The 19,285-nt window shown below is 37.5% G+C and overlaps 1 non-coding gene across 1 annotated transcript; it reads left to right on the forward strand.

The window, feature by feature from the left end:
• The first annotated feature begins 9,714 nt into the window (after positions 1–9,714).
• LOC147941304 (small nucleolar RNA R71) lies at positions 9,715–9,821 on the forward strand. Its single transcript, XR_015563056.1, has one exon. It is a non-coding gene; the product is annotated as a small nucleolar RNA R71 (small nucleolar RNA).
• Positions 9,822–19,285: the final 9,464 nt, after the last annotated feature.

Genomic DNA, 19,285 nt, shown 5'->3' on the forward strand with positions numbered 1-19,285 from the left:
AATCCAATAGTTTTAGGTTTTTTTTTGGCTAGTTTCTTTTTTTAGTGGATTAAATATTAGGATGATTTTTTTTTTTGTCGTCTGATAAAACAAAGTCTGAAGCATACAAAAACGAAAACAGATAGCAAAAAAACAGTAAAAAACAATGACAAAAAAAAATTATTAGGGTGATTACTTGGCCGTCAGGAAAAAGGGATGATTGAATTTATTATTTTTAATTTTTTCTAAAGAGTACAATAGCCAATGCGTGAATTTATTATTTATAATCTGTTAGATCATTAATATAGTACGAAGCGCTTGTGGCAGTTCTTTATATACATAGATTTTTTCCAAAACGTATGCGCACAAACCAATTTGGCTTAAGAACATATACATATGATGAAGTTGTTGAATGGATATATTAATGTTTCGTTGCAACGACAAAAGTGAAGAAATATAAGTAGAAAGATTTTTGGTCACAATATTTTGAAGACAGTTAGGGTTAAAAACACATATCCTACATACTGAGATCAGGAGATATTTTCTGCTAAGCCAACACCAAGACTGCCAGGTTCGTGCAAGAGAAGAACTGAAGCAATTTTTCGGCGATAAAGAACCAGATACAAAAGGCCTTAACCAGCTCAAAGTTGTATGTAAAACCAACTTAAGAACCTATCAGTACTTTTGTTGTGTGTTACATGGCTTAAGCATTTAATTTCGTCCAGCCATGGATAACACTGTTACGTCGTGGCATATGCTAAAAAATCGAGCATGCTACAAAACTAGGTTGCAATATACATACACTCATTCTTGTATTATTATTTTCATGTGTCGCCCATTGGCTTGGCAATAAAGTTGAGTTTGTATTAATTGATGTGTTATTTCAGTTTGAGCTAAAGAATAAGTGAAAGTGAATAAATAAAAAAATTTCTGTTAAGCCAATACCAGTTTATTTTCTTGATATAAACAACGGCAAAAACAACGACATCCATATATAGAATTCGTCCATATATGGAATGGCATCCACGTGCGTGTGGGAAGGTGATAGGAAATATCCGAATTCTCATGCTTCTTCTTAGGATGATTTTAAGATATATATGTTTGATTGAGCTGTGTTGTCGATGGATAATTTTAAAGCTTGGACGCGGAGGGAGATCGTATACGGCTGAGAGATATATTTAAGTACACTACGTCGGATATAATTAAAAAAATTTCTGTTAAGCCAACACCAGTTTATTTTTTTGATATAATCAACGACATCCATATATGGAATTCGTCCATATATGGAATGGCATCCATATAATCTGCGTTGTTGACATCCATTAATTGATGTGTTATTTCAGTTCGAGCTAAAGAATAAGTGAAAGTGAATAAATAAAAATTTATTGTTAAGCCAACACCAGTTTATTTTCTTGATATAAACAACGACAAAAGCAACGACATCCATATATGGAATTCGTCCATATATGAAATGGCATCCGCGCGAGTGTGGGAAGGTGATAGGAAATATCCGAATTCTCATGTTTCTTCTATGGGTGAAATTAAGATATATATGTTTGATTGACCTGCGTTGTTGATGGATGGATAATTTTAAAGCTTGGACGCGGAGGGAGATCGTATACGTCTGAGAGATGTAAATAAGGACACTACGTCGGATAAAAATTTCTGTTAAGCCAACACCAGTTTATTTTCTTGATATAAACAACCACATCCATATATGGAATCCAGATATGGAATGGCTAAAGAATACGTGAAAGTGAATAAATAAAAAAATTTCTGTTAAGCCAACACCAGTTTATTTTCTTGATATAAACAACGACATCCATATATGGATGATATTAATATATATATGTTTGATTGAGCTGCGTTGTCAATGGATGGATAATTTTAAAGCTTGGACGCGGAGGGAGATCGTATACGGCTGAGAGATGTAATTAAGGACACTACGTCATATGTAATTAAAAAAATTTCTGTTTAGCCAACACTAGTTTATTTTCTTGATATAAACAACGACAAAAACAACGACATCCATATATGGAATTCGTCCATATATGGAATGGCATTCGCACGCGTGTGGAAAGGTGATAGGAAATATCTGAATTCTCATGTTTCTTCTATGGATGATATTAAGATATATATGTTTGATTGAGCTGCGTTGTTGATGGATGGATAATTTTAAAGCTTGGACGCGGAGGGAGATCGTATACGGATGATAGACAAGTTTTCACCCAGGGTATCAATTCCCTATGCAGTTGTAGTACAAAGGGTTATCAATCCAAATGGTTATCTATTGCTAGCAGGAAGGATATGATCAGATAGGATTTTGATCTAACAGTCCTAGAATAAATGAAAGACAAGAATATAAACCAAGAAACCACACGACCTAAGCACTCGATGCAAGCAATCGAGTACAGGATCATGTGGGGTGATCGAGTAAGCAATTAGGATATGAACAGCTCGAGGTATTACTCGATACAGGTTATCGTGTACCTGATCGGGTAAGTGGTCGAGTAATGAAAGAAAATGCAAACAATTAAAATACGAAAGCTTCTAAGGATGGGGTAATTGAATCCTAAGTATTCTTGACCAGTACAGATGCCTTACATGCCTCAAGCAATTATTTCCTAGACAATGAATCTCTAAAACTTTGTCACCACACTCTCGCACTAGCAACAATCAACCTTGATCACTTCCCTACTCAACTCTCGTTGGAGAAACATGACCAATCATGCATTAAGATCGATTCATTATTGTCCGTAAACCCCAACTCATCTAATCTCTTACTCATAGCGAGTGAACCTCTAGCATTGGCTGATTCAAGCATCTCATCTACACCTCTCGGTGGTAAAACACCCTAGATCTAATCTCAACCTCTCGGTCTGTTGACAACATTAAGAACACTAACCTAGAAGGAAATCTATCAAACATTTACAATCAAACTAAGGCATCCTAACAGATCAAGAACACAAAATCATCTATCCCATCCCTAGAAACTTTACTACACTACTCGGACATAATAACAAGAAACATAACAACGAATAAGAATGAAAATTGCATTATATTAAACAGTAGAGTAAAGTAGAAAGAGTACAAGATAGAAATCTAAGAAAAACGATAAAAACTATGAAAGAAAATGTAAAAACAAAAGGAAAAGTGTTTAAGTCGCTCAGTTCTCTCACAGAAGCTCTCGCTCTCTGGTTTGAGGGTCTGCGGCGTGCTCGTTTGCGAGCTAGGAGAGAAGGGGGTTTATATATGGAAACCCTTTTGACCTAGCTTCCCAGACCTGCCCGATGGTCTACTCGATGGGGTACACAAGGATGAAGTCGGGTTACTCCTCGGGTGGATCTTCGGGTTGTTCTTCATGCTCTTGGATCCTCCTCGATCGTGTTGGGGTTCGGACTTGTTCTTCCAGCTCGATGGCTCCTTCGGGTACATGTTCGAGTTTGTCCTTGTTTTTCCCCATTTTAGGCTCTTTAGCACCTGTTTTCATCCAAAACATGCAAATGCAAAAATGCAACACCCTAAATGGTCTAAAAGTGAATTCCTACAGTTAATGACCTAAAAATGCTAAGTTAAGGTTATGAACAATGCAAAATATGGACAAAAAAGGATGCTAAAAACTGTAAATTAGAGAGTTATCAGACCCCCAAACTTAAATCTTGCTAGTCCTCTAGCAAGGAAGTAAGAGGGTGCAGTTTCAAAGTGGGGACTCATAACCTTTATATGCTAAGCGAAGGATTCAAGCTATAGTCCTTAAAGATAGTTTAATGGTGCTAAGATCAATCAACATAATTACAAATATTTTTCTATGCTTATTACCAAGGGTAAGGCTTTTTAGTAAGGTGGTTTCAAACAAATTCTTTGGGTGGTTTTCTCTCAAAAAAAGGAATGCTAGACAGTTGTGAAAACTATCTAAGATTGAGAACAATTTGGGCATACAAAGCTTAACTCTTGATGATCTACCCCTTTCTCATTCACTTTTTTTTTTTTTTTTATCAAACCCCCTAGAAGTAAACTACCCACATCCTTGATTTTAACTCTCTTTTTTTTTTTAACTCCTTAAGGTTTAAACTTTAAATTTCCAGCTCTCTCTCTTTTTTTTTTTTATTTTTTTTCTTTTCTTTCTTTGCTAGACTCCTAATATATATATATATATATATATATATATATATATATATATATATATATATATATATATTCTTTCTTTCGGAGACTATAGCAAGATCTTTTCCTTTGATTCTAACCTTAGGGACTTTTTTATTTATTTATTCCATAACCCAACCCCAAATAAACATAATAACCACCTCACTTTCAAAACCGAATCTATTAGCTAGTTCAAATCCTAACTTAGCTAAATCAAGAGGCAGTTATTTCTCGTTCTCAATACTCTCAAGGTTTCACAACCTATAATACAATGAAAAAGGCCTCACTCAACAATTCACAACAAGGTTTGAAAGAAAGGTTTGGGTTCATGGGTAGGACAAGCAATCGGGTTAAACGAAAAAGATTGGTAAAATGGAGTGCTAACCCGAATTTAGAGTTACCATGAGCAAGTATTCAAGTTCCATAAGCAAGACAATTAAAGTTCAAATTAAATCCAATAATATAGAGATGTTCTAATGTTAAACAAGTGGAGGAAGAATTCAAAAGACATAAGGTTCTAAGCAAAGATTTTTCATTTTTTTCCAAAGATTGATCTAGCAGCAGTAAACTGTGACTAAGGGCTATAGCTTCAATCCTAAGGTTTGATTTTAAACAAGGTAGTTTTAATTATTGTCCCCTAAGATGCATATGCAACAATCCTATATGAAAAAAACTAGACTCAATCCTAATATGTAAATGCAACTACATGAACACTCTTTTTTTTTTTTTTTTCAATGCACATAGATGCAGACTCAAATGAATAAATATAGCATGCAAAAATTTGAAATAAGAAAAATAAGAAAATAAAACACAATGTTAAATACATTCTAGGACCCTCCCCCAAACTTAAATTACACAGCCTCTGTGTTAATAAAAGTTGGAAAAAGAGTCCAAGAATCACACAAAATGAATTAAACTAAATCCAATGTTATATACAAGGGTCGGATGAAAGTGGTACCTTATGGGTTGGTGAAGAAGGAGGTTGCAGCAGCCTCCATACTCGCCAAAGTGTAGCCAGGGTCGTCTCTGGCTTCAGCAGGTGCCGGTGTTTGCTCATCAGCGAGCTTAGAAATATGCACAGACGACTTACTCGGACCAGCATCCGAGGTGTTGATCGAGGGTGGGATCGCGTAGCTCATCGGTTAGGGTATCGGGTAGTACGATGAGTACGACAGAAGAGGTCCAGAATGATCACCCGTGTATCTACTCGCAGGGTGCATCGTGTACGGCATCGTGAATGGCATCTGGTAAGGTGGAGGGAAAATACCTGAGTAATCACCCGATTGGGTGCTCGATGGGTGCATCGGGTAGTTCATCGTGTATCCCATAGGGTTAGGCATCGGATAAGCACCTAAATGGCTTCTCCGCGATGCTTCAGGTTGCGTGATGTTCTCAGCTTGGGACTCGTATGATGATGCTCTTTAAGGTTCTGGAGGTGGCAGTCCTCGAGTTCCTCCTATCGGTCCGCTTCTCCCCATCCAAGTTGGTGCTTGTGCCGAGGTAGGAGCTGAGGCACAGCTTGTCTTGTCTTGCATCTCCTTGATCTGACCTCCCATAGTCTTCACCAAACCGGTGAGATCTTTCACCTTCTTCACCAAAAACTTGTTCATCCTCTTCAACCATCTGATCCTCTTGTGGGCTTCCCTCACTCCAACCGGTTGCTTTTGAGAGCACACATACTCCTCAAAATCGAAATCTTCCGAGCTATCTCCCTGTCTCTGCCCGGTCTCCTCTCATTCTCAGCTTCAGACTCCTTCTTTGGATTGTACAGCTCCTCCAAAGGTGGTGCAAAATCGATGTTGTCTCCCAGCCGAACCTTGGTGCATATGACGTTAGGTAGGATCATTTGGGCGGCTCCGGCGGTTGGATGGATGAACTTGAAAAGCATCATATCATTAGGCCTCTCATGGGCCAAAAATCTCGCCAGCACGAGGTAATCCGCATCCAGCCAACTCGGTCCGTGCACAATTCCCTTCAAGGGCACATCGCATGCCACCAAGATCGGTGTAATCAGTCCTCCTATGGAGATCTCTCTGCCTCCTTCTCTTCTCTTAATCACCCAAGACTTGAGGTAGAGGAACTGATCGAGCAGTACAAACAACAAACTAGTATCCGCAATGTCTCCAACTAGTGGTGTACCATCCCTAGCATTGTCCAAAACTCCACACAATGCAATATCCAGCAACTAGTGGTGTACCATCCCTAGGAAAAAGAGTGCATGCGAGAGACTTGTGAAAATACCTCAAAACGGGGCTCCTTATTTGAGAGGATTTGGAGCTTGTGGACTTGTAGGGGATCTTGTCTCCTATTGTCATCCATAGGGACCTCATCTCTTTCTTGCTAACCTCCATTCCTTCTCCACTGCTAGCTTTGAAGCCATACAACGTCTCCATCTCTTTGAAACTGAGCCGGTACTCCTTGTTCTTAACGGAGAAGGTGATGAACCCGATCCCCCCATCGGGTAGTAGGGTCGGGTGGTCCTTAAAGTAGTGCAGCTTCAAGGTCGAGAGAAAGTGGACCGTCTCCTCCTCATAGACTTCAAGGTGGGATCGAATCATTTGGCACATGTCAAACAAGAACTCAACATCTCTAGCGATGCCCAACTGCTTCATGGTTTCACGGTGAGGGTATCGCGTACCGACAAAGCTCATCTTCCGGAAGACCTTGAAGAGTCTTGCCGGAGTCTCCGCCTCCTTTTGCTTCAGCCTCCGTGAGGCTTGGCGTGTTCTCTCTCTCCGCTCCTCCTCTCTCTTTTGGTTCTCCTCCTCTGCTCGTTGATCCTCTTCCTCAACTGCTCTCTCAACTACCCTCTCAGCTTTCTCTGAAGCCGGTCTCTTCCCTCTTGCAATCGCAGCTCTCCTCCTTGATCGAGAGGTTTGGATCTCCCCTTTCTCTTCTCCTCCAGCATCAAAATCGACCTCCATGGGGTCGGTAATGGTTCTTTCAGACGTAGACAGGTCCCTACGTCGAGGAGATCGGCAAACAGCACTCGCCATTGGGCTCGGTGAGCGAACTCGGTGGTCTACTCGATCAAATGTTCAAGCACCGGATCGGGTTGAGCATCGGGTTGGGGAAGCGAAATGTCTAGCCAGCGGTTGGGAATACAGAACCTTTCCTCTCCCTTGGGAATCTCGAGGTTCGGCGGTATCAACTCCGGTTGTAGCAGCGGTGGAGGTTGATCTTCTTCCCTTCCTTTGGTAGGTTTTCGCGTGTGACTCCATGTTCGAATCCTTGAGAAGAAAAAGTAAGCTTCGAGGTTAATAGGGTTAGTTCCCAAAGAAAATCGAATAAGACTTGAGGTTTTGAGAGAATAGAAACTTAAAGCTCTAGGGTTGAAAGAAGACTTATCGGTGATAATGAGGGAGAAGGGTTTCGAAACCCTTAAGTAGGCTAGGGTTTGGTTGGTAAGATTTACCGAGAGTGGGCTTGGCATGTGGAATTCGGACTCCACTCGCCACCCGAACATGGACACGATCAGGCGCGTCGAGTACGGTGTTGGGTTGACCCTCAGGTTCTCCAATTTCGTCTTTTACTTTTCCATTTTTTTTTATGAAAATTCAAAAATAGAAAATGAGATAAATCAAATAAATCAAAATTAAAACAAAACAAAAGATACCTTTGGGACTTCCTCCCAAGTGAGCTTGTTTAAAGTCGCTAAGCTTGACTCTTCATGCTCCTTAAGCATGGGTTCTTTCAGGGAGAGGTTCTGGGATCCTCTCCACTGTAGCAGGCCGGTTCAACAGATTCTCCAGGTTTTGTCCAGGTTCTAAGGCAAATGTGGTATTGACCTCCTCAAGATGTTGTACCTTCCTCTGCTTGGTCTTAATGGAAAAAGCTTGACCATCAATGGTTGGCCTTTTAATCCCCTTCTTCACATCAAATTTTATCTTGAAGTGCTCACCATGCTCTATTCTGATCTTGCCTTGCTTTACCTCAATCACAGCACCAACTGTTGTCAGGAATGGTCTTCCTAGAATTAGTGGATCATCTGGTTCTTTGTCCATATCAAGGATCATGAAGTCAGTAGGTACTTCAACTCCTCCAATCCTGAGAGGCAGATTTTCCAGGATCTCAATCGGATGTCTGACCGTTCCATCAGCCAGAACCAAATACAGATTACTTGGTTTAAAACTGGTGAATCTCATCTTGTTGGCTACTGACAGCGGCATAATGCTAACTGAATCTCCAAGGTCGCACAAACAATTCTTGAAGATCCGAAGTCCTATCGAGCATGGTAAAGTAAAAGAGCCAGGATCTTCCAAGTTTTCCTCGATTCGCAGCTCAGGATCCAAGCACACTTCACTCCTGGGAATTTCAAACCCAATTTCTTTAACAGCTTCCTTAACCTCATTCTCCAGTCGAGCTGCTTCCTTGGCAGCTTCCTCCTGAAGTTCGTGTGGTGGCAAAAGCTTAAGTGGTGGAGCTTTACGCTTTTCCATACGCTCTGCAAGCGCCTCCAGCTGGATGTCAAGTGCAGCATTGAACCTTTCCTCTAGCTCCCCTTCTGCTGTTGCAGGTGGTTGAGGCTGATCTCTCTTCTCAACATCTACTCGATGCATCATCCGATCACCATCATCGGGTAGGTGATCGGGTTCCACCTCGGGTTATTCTTCAATTTGTGATTCTCGAACTAGTGCTCGATCATCAACTCGATCAGTCTCCTCTGGTGAAGGCTCGGGTTCATACTCGGATATATAGTACTTGGCCTCATTTTTCATTGGGTGATCCATATCCTCCCCATCTTGTTCATCATTGTCCCCAGTGAGGTAGGCCTCATAGTCATCATCAAGGAAGATGGCTTGGGCAGTGGCATAATCCTTAGGGTTTTGAACAGCCTTTCCTGGGAGTTGGTTAATCTTTGGAGCTGGTTGGTTGTTGTGGTGGCCTTCCAGGTATCTAACTTTAGTGTTGCTCATCTCTGTAAATCGTTTTGCGATGTCCATAGATGTTGAAGCCTGATTCTGAATCATTTGCTAAATGAGGCCGCGTAACTCACCTTCTTGTGATTGGTTCTGTGGACCTTGAGGTTGTTGGAATCCAGGTGATTGGTTGTAGTTTCCAGAGTACTGCTGCTTATGTGCATAGCCTTGGTTGTACTGGACAAAAGGCTTCTATTGTACCTGGTTCCCTTGAACTGCAGATGGGTAAGTTTGGTCCTGAGGAATGGCAACATTCGGGTTCCGATAAGATAGATTCGGATTCGGTTTGTAATTGTTGTACCATTTGTTGTAACCTCCCTGATTGTTAATGTAGTGAACATCCTCTATCTGTATAGTCTCCCCATCTTGTTGTAGAAACTGCTCTTCCTCTGATATTGAATGAACGTGCTTCTTCTGGTTGAGGATCTTGTCGAGCTTGTCATTGAGGGCTTGTATGTCCCTCTTGTATTTGGCATATTCCTCTCCAGTAGATCGCATAGTGCGATCGTAGTCCTCATTGTAATGCCCATCAGATTGAGCTAAGTTCTCCACTAGGTCCCAACCTTCATCAACATCCTTGTTGAGGAAGTTACCATGGCTTGCGGTGTCCAGCAACATCCGAATCTTGGGGACCACTCCTCTGTAAAGTGTGCTCAGCAATGAAACATTGCTGAAGCCGTGATGTGGACATCGGGTAGTGTATCCCTTGAAACGTTCCCAAGCTTCATTGAATGTTTCATTGTTCTTCTGAACAAAGCCGGAAATGTCATTTCTCAGCCTTGCCGTTCTGGAGTTGGAGAAGAATTTGGCCAGGAATGCCTTCTTGCATGCTTCCCAAGTAGTGATGGACTCCTTGGGGAGTTATTTCTCCCATATGTGTGCTTTGTCTCCCAAAGAGAATGGGAAAAGCCTGAGTTTGAATCCATCCTCACTAACTCCATTGATCTTAGTGAGGCTACAGAGCCTATCAAATTCATCCCGATGATCCAATGGGTCCTCCATTGGCAAACCATGAAACTTATTACTCTGTAACATCTGGATGAGACTACTCTTGATCTCAAAATTGTTGTTCTACACAGCTGGTGGCACAATGTCATTCCTTTGAGTATGAGTAGATGGAGCATCTCCTGCTCCTATATTGGTCCTTGCTTGAGGAGCTGGTGGACCGTTTTGATTATTCATCGTCTCCTCAATGATTGCTGGTTCCGGTTGAACTTGTTGTTGTCTGAGTAGCCTTGGTCTGTCGATGTTGTCGATGAATGGGCTCAGGTTCTGGCTACCTCTGGATCGTGTTTGCATGCACAGGTAAGTGTCCGAGTGTGTACACGAGGGTCAACTCGATCCAGGTGATCGAGTGACGGGTCGGGTGGGTGCTCGGGTTCTACCTGAGATTTAAAACAAACAAGAACGAAAGCAAACAAGTTAGATTCCGAACCAATATAAACAAAAGGAACTTGATCTAGCAAGTGCTGAAATCCTAAATGTAGCAAAATGAAATCAACCAAATGGCAACAGCGCCAAATTGATAGACAAGTTTTCACCCAGGGTATCAATTCTCTATGCAGTTGTTGTACAAAGGGTTATCAATCCAAATGGTTGTCTATTGCTAGCAGGAAGGATATGATCAGAATGTTACAAGTCAAGCCAAGCAGATAGGGTTTTGATCTAACAATCCTAGAATAAATGAAAGACAAGAATATAAACAAAGAAACCACACGACCTAAGCACTCGATGCAAGCAATCGAGTACAGGATCGTGTGGGGTGATCGAGTAAGCAATTAGGATATGAACAGCTCGAGGTATTACTCGATACAGGTTATCGTGTACCTGATCGGGTAAGTGGTCGAGTAATGAAAGAAAATGCAAACAATTAAAATACGAAAGCTTCTAAGGATGGGGTAATTGAATCCTAAGTATTCTTGACCATTACAGATGCCTTACATGCCTCAGGCAATTATTTCCTAGACAATGAATCTCTAAAACTTTGTCACCACACTCCCGCATTAGCAACAATCAACCTTGATCACTTCCCTACTCAACTCTCGTTGGAGAAACATGACCAAGCAGGCATTAAGATCGATTCATTATTGTCAGTAAACCCTAACTCATCTAATCTCTTACTCAGAGCGAGTGAACCTCTAGCATTGGCTGATTCAAGCATCTCATCTACACCTCTCGGTGGTAAAACACCCTAGATCTAATCTCAACCTCTCGGTCTATTGATAGCATTAAGAACACCAACCTAGAAGGAAATCTATCAAACATTTACAATCAAACTAAGGCATCCTAATTGATCAAGAACACAAAATCATCTATCCCATCCCTAGAAACTTTACTACACTACTCGGACATAATAACAAGAAACATAACAACGAATAAGAATGAAAATTGCATTATATTAAACAGTAGAGTAAAGTAGAAAGAGTACAAGATAGAAATCTAAGAAAAACGATAAAAACTACGAAAGAAAATGTAAAAACAAAAGGAAAAGTGTTTGAGTCGCTCAGTTCTCTCATAGAAGCTCTTGCTCTCTGGTTGGAGGGTTTGCGGCGTGCTCGTTTGCAAGCTAGGAGAGGAGGGGGTTTATATATGGAAACCCTTTTGACCTAGCTTCCCAGACCTGCCCGATGGTCTACTCGATGGGGTACACGAGGATGAAGTCGGGTTACTCCTAGGGTGGATCTTCGGGTTGTTCTTCATGCTCTTGGATCCTTCTCGATCGTGTTGGGGTTCGGACTTGTTCTTCCAGCTCGATGGTTCCTTCGGGTACATGTTCGAGCTTGTCCTTGTATTTCCCCATTTTAGGCTCTTTAGCACCTGTTTTCATCCAAAACATGCAAATGCAAAAATGCAATACCCTAAATAGTCTAAAAGTGAATTCCTACAGTTAATAACCTAAAAATGCTAAGTTAAGGTTATGAACAATGCAAAATATGGACAAAAAAAGATGCTAAAAACATGTAAATTAGGGAGTTATCAACGGCTGATAGATGTAAATAAGGACACTACGTCGGATGTAATTAAAAAATTTTCTGTTAAGCCAACACCAGTTTATTTTCTTGATATAGACAACAACATCCATATATGGAATTCGTCCATATATGGAATGGCTAAAGAATAAGTGAAAGTGAATAAATAAAAAAAAATTTGTTAAGCCAACACCAGTTTATTTTCTTGATATATGGATGATATTAAGATATATATGTTTGATTGAGCTGCCTTGTCGATGGATGGATAATCTTAAAGCTTGGACGCGGAGGGATGATATTAACATCCATATATGGAATTCGTTAAAATATATTGATGATATTAACACCAGTTGTTTCTTCCATATAAACAACGACATCCATATATGGAATTCGTTAAAATCTATGGATGATATTAAGATATATATGTTTGACTGAGCTGTGTTGTCGATGGATGGATAATTTTAAAGCTTGGACGCCGAGGGACATCATATACGGCTGAGAGATGTAATTAAGGACACTACGTCAGATGTAATTAAAAATTTTCTGTTAAGCCAACACCAGTTTATTTGCTTGATATAAACAACGACATCCATACATGGAATTCGTCCATATATTGAATGGCATCCGCGCGCGTGTGGGAAGGTGATAGGAAATATCCGAATTCTCATGTTTCTTCTATGGATGATATTAATATATATATATATATATATATATATGTTTGATTGAGCTGCGTTGTCGATGGATGGATAATTTTAAAGCTAAGACATGGGGAGGGAGATCATATACGGCTGAGAGATGTAATTAAGGACACTACGTCAGATGTAATTAAAAATTTTCTGTTAAGCCAACACCAGTTTATTTGCTTGATATAAACAACGACATCCATACATGGAATTCGTCCATATATTGAATGGCATCCGCGCGCGTGTGGGAAGGTGATAGGAAATATCCGAATTCTCATGTTTCTTCTATGGATGATATTAATATATATATATATATATGTTTGATTGAGCTGCGTTGTCGATGGATGGATAATTTTAAAGCTAAGACGTGGGGAGGGAGATCATATACGGCTGAGAGATGTAATTAAGGACACTAAGTAGGATGTAATTAAAAAAATTTCTGTTTAGCCAACACCAGTTTATTTTCTTGATATAAACAACGACATCCATATATGGAGTTTGTTTCATATATGGAATGGCATCCGCGCGCATGTGGGAAGGTGATAGGAAATATCCAAATTCTCATGTTTCTTCTATGGATGATATTAAGATATATATGTTCGATTGAGCTGCGTTGTCGATGGATGGATAATTTTAAAGCTTGGACGCGGAGAGAGATCGTATACGGCGATAAAGAACCAGATACATAAGGCCTTAACCAGCTCAAAGATGTATGTAAAACCAACTTAAGAACCTATCAGTACTTTTGTTGTGTGTTACATGGCTTAAGCATTTATTTCCATCCAGCCACGGACAACACTGTTACGTCGTGGCATATGCTAAAAACGCGAGCATGCTACAAAACAAGGTTTCAATAGACATACACTCATTCTTGTATTATTATTTTCATGTGTCGCCCATTGGCTTGGCAATAAAGTTGAGTTTGTATTAATTGATGTGTTATATCAGTTCGAGCTAAAGAATAAGTGAAAGTGAATAAATATTTTTTTTTGAAAAATTGTTAGAGAGTTCTTTATAACTTTGTTGATTACGTTTTCTACGTTTTGTAAGTCTCCCAAACAATCTCTATATTTTAATGATATTTTCAATAATTTTACTTGTGTAAAAAGTGTATAGAGTCGTGAAGTAATTTTAGTGTAGTGGCCAATGGTCTAAGTTACTTAGAATTGGGAGCGGGTACGCGAAAGCGGAAGCGTTTGAAAGCGAGAAAGCTGATTTTTTATAAAAAATTAGGAAGCGGGTAGGTATTAGAAGTGTATATATATTAAACATAAAATTATATTAATAAAATATTGAGACATACAAATTAAAATTTTTATTACCTTCTAAACATTTATCTAACAACTAATACATATTTAAATTAATTAATTATTGAAAGGTAAAAAAATAAAGAAAAAAAATAAACACTAAGTAACAATTAGACAAACAACACTTTAAAACACACAAGAACAAGTGACGTGGGGCAATTGACGAAGTCACTAGCCCATTATCACTGTCGATTGTCTTCTCCGTTCAAATCGCATCTTCTAAAGCCATCTCCGTCGTCGTATGTTCAGGCCCATGGTGCAAAGTAATAAACAAATGTTTGTTTCATCTATAAGCCGAAAACTATTTCATCTTTTCCGATTTAACACCACGACGCTTCTAACCACCTTATTTTGGGAATCGCAAAAAATTGGTATTGGTGTAATAGGTGAGAATCAAACTGTGGTTAAGGGGTCAATTTAGAGGGAGACGAACCAACTGTGCTACTGATAATTATTTTATTTATATGCAAAAACAACCATTTTATTATTTTAGGGGGTCAATTACCCCCTACCTCCTACATAGGTCCGTCACCGTATAGAGTCATCATAAACTAATAACATAATAATTCAATTCATTAACAATTTTAGATTCTTTTGTTTTAGTTGAATAACAATAAACTTTAAAAGGATTTATTAAAATTTAATGACTTTTTATAAATTACAAACTAATAACACCAAACTTTAAAAGGATTTAACAAAATCCCAATTGAATAACAACAGATTTTACGTAACATTGAAAATCATTAAAATTTTATTTAAATCACAAACCAATAACAATGAAAATACGCTTGAAGAATATAAATGACCGCAAGTCACCTCGAGCGAGCAACATCAATTACTAACATTTTTGTAGCATATTGCATATATAAATGTTTGGTCCAAAGTCTTTCTAAAAAACATGACCACCTTCAAGTCCCTCCAAGCTAGCTATTATGCACCTCACATGGAAAATTATGCATATCCAGACTATCTAGTCTGAATTCTATTATTATCACAAAAACTTAATTTATGATTATATTTCTTGTGGAAGTTACTACTATTTTTAATATCTTATTAGACAAAGTTCATTGTAGATGTATACCTTCTTAATATTATCACATAGGTCGTTTTTGCCTCGGATGACTCTAAGGTTCCCTCTTTTCATAGTTTGATCACGTGGAAATCCGTTTTTGTCCATTCTGCCATGTCCAGAATATATCAACCACTAAAGATCCTTGGTTTCATGATCATAATGTGATGATGTTACCATACTTGTTGCAAGAGTATCTGTTGAGCCATCTTTAATTTTCATATACTCAATGTTGGTGACCGTATGTTTGTAAAGTCCGACTAAGCTCATTTCACCTCATTAATAGAATATATCGCCTACTTGTACTCTAGGAACTGTAAAAGTTCTCTTTTTCATAGTAGTTTGGACCTCCATAAACCTACAATTAGCGTCCGCAGTTGTAATAATGTCTTTCAAGAGTTTTAGTTGGCATAATTCTTCGTTAAACCACGTCAAACTGCATAAAAACCGACTCTACTATCTCATGGTTTCCGGTTTCTCTCTCTGTTTTAGTCATTCTTGAATCAAAAATTTTAACATTTGCAACCGTTCTGCTATTGGGATCTTCTGTTTTACAATCGCAGAACGGTTGCAGATGTTAAAATTTTTGATCCAAGGATAACTGAAGCAGAGAGAAACCGGAAACTACGAGATAGTAGAATCGGTTTTGATGTGGTTTGACGCGGTTAGACGAAGATAATGCCGAAAAAAACTCTCGAAAGGCATCCTTACAACCGCGAAAGCCAATTGCAAATTTATGAGGGGTCTAAACTAATATGAAGAAGAGGACTCGTCCAGTTCCTGGAGTACAAGTAGATGATATTTTCTATTATTGGGGTGAAATGTGTTTAATTGGGCTTCACAAGCATACGGTCGTCGGCATTGATTATATGACGGTTAAAGATGGCTCAACAGATACTCTTGCAACAAGTATGGTAACATCATGACTATATGATAATGAAACCAAGGATCTTCAGTGGTTGATATATTATGGACATGGCGAACAAACAATAATGGTTTACCTCGTGATCAAACAAGAATGGTTTATCTAATAAGATATTAAAAATAGTTGTAAATTCCACAAAAATCATAACTGATATGATCGTGGACAGCAAGGAGACAGAAGCTGCAGAGAAACCGGAGATCGTGGGAAGGATCACTCGTTCAAGAGCTAAGGAGATGGCCAAGGAAGCTCATGCACTCATAGCTGACGGGTCATTCAATCTACTGAGGATCCAAGTCTTCAACATATCCACCCTGAAGACTTCACCCGGTAATGATAACTAGATAACTTAGGTGTGAAGTTTGTACTCTTTTTCCCATAGCTGAGTTTTGTCCCAATGGGTTTTCTCGGTATGGTTTTTAATGAGGCAAATGGATCACTACGTCGAGTTATCTAGAAGTCATTACCAATAGGGGATAATGTACAAGTCACCATGACTTCTGTATTAATACAAGTGACTTCTGTACTACTACAGATCACCTAGACGCTTCGTTGTTTTCTTATTTCCTTTACACGCTTTGTTGTTTTATTTTGAACTTCCTGTTGTTTGGAGTGTCGAGCCTTAGGGTTGATTATAAAACCCAAAAGCGACGCCTCCTGGTTTGGTAGAGAATAAGTTTTATGTAACAAGTATTGTTGAATCTTTCTTCTCTCAATCCGAACTCGTGAATGCGTTCATGATTCCGAGTTTCTAAACATTTTGTGATTAAGAAACTCTTCACTTTATTTTCGAATCCATATAACCATCTAACACTTCTCACCATCGAATCATTGCTTTTCTCTCTCGAACATCACCTGCCGTCACTCGCAATCCACTTGTGCATCATCACCATCAATTCACGTCGCCAATTACCTGTCATCAGCCTCCATCAGAGTTTCATCCTAGGGAGTTCGTATTAATAACTATTAAATTTCTGTAAAAATAATAGAATTCAGACTAGATAGTTTAGAAAACGAGAACCTTGTAAGGGTGGAACCTACACAACACCAACCACCCTTCCTTCTCCTTAACCGATCTATAAACGCAAAATTTTCGTAAGAATTATGGAACCGTAACATAATAATAAAATTTGTAAATATATATATATGCTTTTGAATCATATAATTAAATGTTAGGTTTATAAAAAAAAAATTGAGATTTATAAAAAATGAATCATATAATTAAATGTTAGGTTTATAAAAAAAAAAAATTTATATATAGTCTAACTCATACTAATTGAGATTTTAGTTTGATTTTTGGTTTGGTTAATTAATGTTTGAAAATTTGAAATAATAATGGTTTCACCAGTATTTTAAAATTTGGATAGACATAACAAGTTGGACTGGCAACAAACTTAATCAAATAAATAATTGGTTAGTTTCTATTCAATATGTGAATTATCAAACTAAATATATATATAACCGTTAACAACGATGAAAACCCGTTTGAGACAAATACAAATATTTAGGGGCAGACGTAACTCTCTTTCCGTTTGTCATGTTCTATTATGTCCTACACTCGTTCTCAAATTTTCGTTGCATAACATTAAGCATTTCCAATATGGGACATTCCGGATATGGGACAAATTTGTCTTTATGATTGAATACGGAGGGGAACACACAAAAACATAAATTCACGAACTCCCGTATGAAATAAACATAAATATAATTCGTAGTATATTTATATATCATATGTTATAATAAAAATATTACAAACTTAATTGAATTCTTTATTCTTATTATTTTATATATGGTTCACCTATATAGATTATTTTTTTTATTTTTTAATATTTTTAACTGTTATAGAACATATTTTATGTATTTTTATTTTTCTTTGATTTTTAACTTATGCTAGTTCAATTGAAAATAGTAAGATTTTTTTAGAGAAAATGAAATGTATTTTAACCTGTAATAGAACATGTCAAGAATTAGAATTATTTATTTAGTATATGTAAACATATTTATATAGTATAACATCAGTAACCCTATTTTTGTTTTTGGTTCAGTTTCATTTTGATTTATGGATATTTGTGTGTTTGAGTGTTAATCAGTACTTTAAGACTTGGATTAGACCCGCGGTTGGCCTGGAAACGATTTAAATTAGTTATAAATGAGAGAACATAGGCATGTATATTTTGTAATCATATTGGCTGTAATTTATTTTTTATAGTGACGGTATGTTCTTATTAAATTTTAGGAGAAAATCATTAGTTTGTATCTCAAATTAAATATTATAGATATATAAAAATTTTGTCTGAAGTTTCAATCCAATAGTTTTAGGCTTTTTTTTGGCTTATTTCTTTTTTATAGTGGATTAATTATTATGGTGATTTTTTTTTTGTCGTCTGATAAACAAAGTCTGAGGCATACATAAACGAGAACAGAGAGAAAAAAACAGTAAAAAACAACGACAAAAATATAATTTATTAGGGTTATTACTTGGCCATGGATATATTAAGGACAATTCTTGGGTTCACTCCTAATATATGAACTCTTTTGTTCACTTCTCCTTATTTTAGCCAATAAGAGTTTGACATCTCATAATATATTTAAGAACCTATTTATTCACCTCTTTATAAAATAAGGGAACAAAATCTGTATATATTATTATAAAATTTAAAACTTAAACCGCTTATTTATAAACCCAAACCGATATATAATTTCATTCTAATTGTAAAATATAAACCCTAACCATCTCATTTGTAAACCCAAACCGACATATAATTTCATTCTAATTGTAAAATCTAAACCCTAACCATCTCATTTGTAAACCCAAACAGACATATAATTTCGTTCTAATTGTAAAATCTAAACCATAACCATCTCATTTGTAAACCCAAACCGACATATAATTTTGTTTTAATTGTAAAATCTAAACCCTAACCACTTCATTTGTAAACCCAAACCGACATATAATTTCGTTTTTATTGTATAGTCTAAACCCTAATCACTTCATTTGTAAATCCAAACCGACATATAATTTTGTTTGAATTAATTGTAAAATCTAAACCCTAATCACCTTATTTGTAAACCCAAACCGATATATCATTTCATTCTAATTGTAAAATCTAAACCAAGCCAATATATAACTTTCTTTAAAAAAAAAATTATACAGAATTTGTTTCCTTAATATATATTGTTTTTTTATTTAATTTTGATTTATTTTTTTAAACAAGATAATGTATAGAAGATTCTCATTGGTTGATAAGGAAGAAGTGAACAAGAAGGTTCACCCTAGGAGTGAACCTAAGTATT

The sequence above is a fragment of the Camelina sativa genome, chromosome 7, assembly GCF_030686135.1.
Source record: "Camelina sativa cultivar CO46 ecotype springtype chromosome 7, ASM3068613v1".
Lineage (NCBI taxonomy): Eukaryota > Viridiplantae > Streptophyta > Magnoliopsida > Brassicales > Brassicaceae > Camelina > Camelina sativa.